This window comes from Hippopotamus amphibius, chromosome 12 (assembly GCF_030028045.1).
Source record: "Hippopotamus amphibius kiboko isolate mHipAmp2 chromosome 12, mHipAmp2.hap2, whole genome shotgun sequence".
Taxonomy (NCBI): Eukaryota; Metazoa; Chordata; class Mammalia; order Artiodactyla; family Hippopotamidae; genus Hippopotamus; species Hippopotamus amphibius.
Genome location: NC_080197.1, coordinates 66,299,048 through 66,302,576, shown reverse-complemented (window position 1 = coordinate 66,302,576; position 3,529 = coordinate 66,299,048). Strand labels below are relative to the sequence as shown.

At 33.9% G+C, this 3,529-nt stretch overlaps 1 non-coding gene across 1 annotated transcript; it reads right to left on the bottom strand.

Moving 5' to 3' along the window:
- Positions 1–2,832: 2,832 nt before the first annotated feature.
- Positions 2,833–2,937, bottom strand: LOC130834192 (U6 spliceosomal RNA). Its single transcript, XR_009048585.1, has one exon. It is a non-coding gene; the product is annotated as a U6 spliceosomal RNA (small nuclear RNA).
- Positions 2,938–3,529: the final 592 nt, after the last annotated feature.

Here is a 3,529-nt window from a genome sequence, read left to right as displayed (position 1 = left end):
TTTACTTCTTTCAAAACCAAAATGACAGCTAAAGGGGAAAAAAAATCACATGATTCAGGGAAGATATCTGAGGATTTAAAAGTGGCAAACACAAATCCATTAGTTTGAAAATGGGTCAAAAGACAAACTAGAAAATTGTGAACTAGTGAATCAGTGAATTCAACATCTATTGTAGGGAAGAAACAGGATATTGTATAAAGGAGACTGCAGGGGGAAAGAAGTCAGAAAAAGAATTGGAGTAAGAATAGCTTTATGCATCTACAGTCAAGTAGATGTGCAGATGTTTTCTTCTTACCTGTAGCAATAAATTATATTTTTTGGTGTTTTATAGTCAGTAGACATGTATAACTTATCTATTACTGATTTTTTAGAATATTTATAAAACTATTTTGATAGTTTACTTATCACTGGAGAGTTCATGTAAATAAAGCTGGATCGTCTTTAGTCATCTCTGGCCCTGAGTAGCTCAGTGTGGCTCAGATAATGCACCCACTGAGATCTAGAAGGGACAAACTATATTTGCCTTGCTCCTATTGTTTAGAAAGCTCTGCCCTCAGGTTTGAATTAATAGGATGGTAAGCCCTGAGCAGCTGGCAGAAGAGGTTTGTTTTGCTCAACTCACAGTTTACTTGGCCAAATTCTTAGCCACTACAGCATCAGGGAAAATGGGTACAAGGAGAGAGGGGATATCAGAATAGCTGAGTCAGTCCTGGAGGTGAAGGAGTGACAGATACTGAGGTCAAATCTATGCTACATCCAACTCAACATCCATTTGGGCACTTAAACTGGGCTACCTTACTTGATGCGCTGTTGCCATAGCAATGCCACCACTTTACATCATGAATGATGAGGATAATCTTGCAAAAATGGTATGCTTTTTAGTATTGGGAGAAGTAGAAAGAACTTTGTTTACTAAACTATACTCTTTGTTTACAAAATGTTCCAAAAATGCTAGAGTTGGTAGAGTTCTATTCTATCATCCCCACTTCACCCCTTGTTACATTTAAATGTTACTGCTTTTTTTTTTCCTTGTTGGTACTTTGACAGACTCTGTAATTAGAGTTTCACTATCTTATAGCTCTCAGAAGCAGTGATATTCAAAGTGTGCCAAGACCACCTGCTTGTTAAAATGCACCTACCCTAACCTCATCCTAGATTTTCTAAATCAGAATCTCTAAAAATGTAGCACTGAAATCTGCATGTTTAACAAGGTCTTTGGGGGACTTTTAAAAACATTAAGTGTAACATCCATAAGGAGAAGCGCATGTTTCAAAGCTGTACAGTGTGCTGAATTTTCACAACCTGAATGCACCCAGGTAACCAGCACTTGATCAAGAGACAGAATATGACCAGTAGTTCTTGATGCCAACCAGAATATAGCCTGAAACCTCTTGAGTAACAATTCCTGCCACTGCCCCTACCAAGGATTAAACACCACCCTGATTTCTAAAAGCATGGCTAAGCATCACCTGTTTTTGTAACTTAAATGAATAGAATCAAACAGAATGTACTCTTTTGTGACTGGCTTCTTTTCCTGAATATTATGTTTGTAAAAACTGATCCATATTTTTGCTTGTAGTTGTAGCACATTCTTTTTCATTGTTGAATAGAATTATTTTGTGAATATACCATGATTTATGTATTCATTCAACTGTTGATAGACAGTTGGCTAATTTCCAGTTTAAGATGACTTTGAATAGTGTTGCTATGAACATTCTAATACTTTTTTTTTTTTTTGGCAGTACATATGTTTGCACTTCTATTGAGAATGTCAAAACAAAAATTACTCTGGTTGACATTAAACAGGTAAGAAAGACTTTATTCAAGGACATTGCAATAGAGGGAAGATTCAATGCAGTCTAAATTTAACTCCCCTGAAAAAACATTTAGAAGAATTATTAAAATATAGGGTAGAGGGATTATAGCTTGTCTATATTTGCTAACTGACCATCCTCAATTACCTCTCTTCATGATAGAAGGTAGTTTTATAACCTGGAGCTAGGCACGCACTGAAGTTAGACATCTACCCTCCGGTAGAGACTGAGGGGTAGGGGTGCTTTCTTCCTTGGTTGCATTTCAAAGGGATGGCTGCCAGCCCTTGAGAAATATAGTGCTGGGCTGTAAAACTGGTAAAAGGTTTTTTTAAAAGTTTTATTTCAAAGGGGCAGAGAAAGAATTTATAATAACAAGTTTTCTAAAGTAAATGCTCTAGAAATAGGAGGTCAGGGTCCAAAAGTAAGGAAAAAGACTGTGTAACTTTTGGTCAAGCTGAGAGGAATATTAAGGCCATCTTGGTCAATAATATATGTGAGGGTGAAATTGGTGGATCATAGTTTATGCAAATATTCACCTTTAATAGATACTGCCATATTGTTTTTCAAAGATGTTGTACTAATTTATACTCCTTCCAACTGTAAGAAAGTTCTGGTTACTCCACATCACTAAAATTTGGCATTTTCCCTCTTTTTCATTATGGTGATTCTCAAGGGTATAAGTGGTATTTCATTGTATCCATATATTCCTATTTTACTAATTAATTTTTAGCAGCTATGGATTTTGAAATTTTGTCTGAGGCCATTTCATTCTCTCCAAAGACTTTGTTATGAGTTTTCTTCTTAGATACGTTAATATGGTGAATTATATTAATAGAATATCTAATAGTGAACCAGCCTTGCATTCCTAAATTGTTCACATTAAAATATTTTTATTTAGCTGTTGAATTATGTTTGATGATATCTTATTGAGGATTATTTCATCGATATTCATGAGTGAGAATAGTCTGTAAATTTCTTTTTAATGCCATCTTTCTCAGATTTAGGGATTGATGTTAAAAATTATACAGAAATATTTACAAATTTGCATGACATCCATGAAGAGGAGACAGGCTAATCTTCTTTGTATTGTTTTTATTTTAATAATTATTACCCCTGAAGTGAGCACATGTCCATTAACTCCTTAATTTCAGGGAGTAAGTTGCTCACTTTGCTCTTTTATGGCTTTGTCTATTTTTTTTTCTATCCTTTTTTTTCACAATGGTTTATTTTCCTTCTTTTATATCTTCATCTCTTCATTGTCTATTCAATTCTATGTATCCAGTGCCTTCAAGACTTTCTGACTTAGAGTGGACATCTGATAAATATTTATCAAATTAATGGAAAGCTGAAGGAATAAATTTCTTCTGTCATATTCAGAATATTGATTTTAAGGGGGTTTATTTCTTTTGAGGTTTGTAAATTTTTTCTTGTGAGCTTGGCAGAGGTTCTGTGGAATTTCAATATAAACTGTGATGGAAAATATTTGCTCTCTTAGGGATCTAGAATTTTCAATATCCTCAAACATTGTTGTTAATTTCCCAGATTATGTCTCTATTACCATGTGTATAAACCTAGATATTCTATTTCTTAATGGTGGTCTTTCTGCTCTTTTATCCTAGATATATGACATATTTTTAACACTTCTCCAGGACAGTAGGTATCTATATCTTAAATATATGATACAAATTATATATATATATATATATAATTTAATG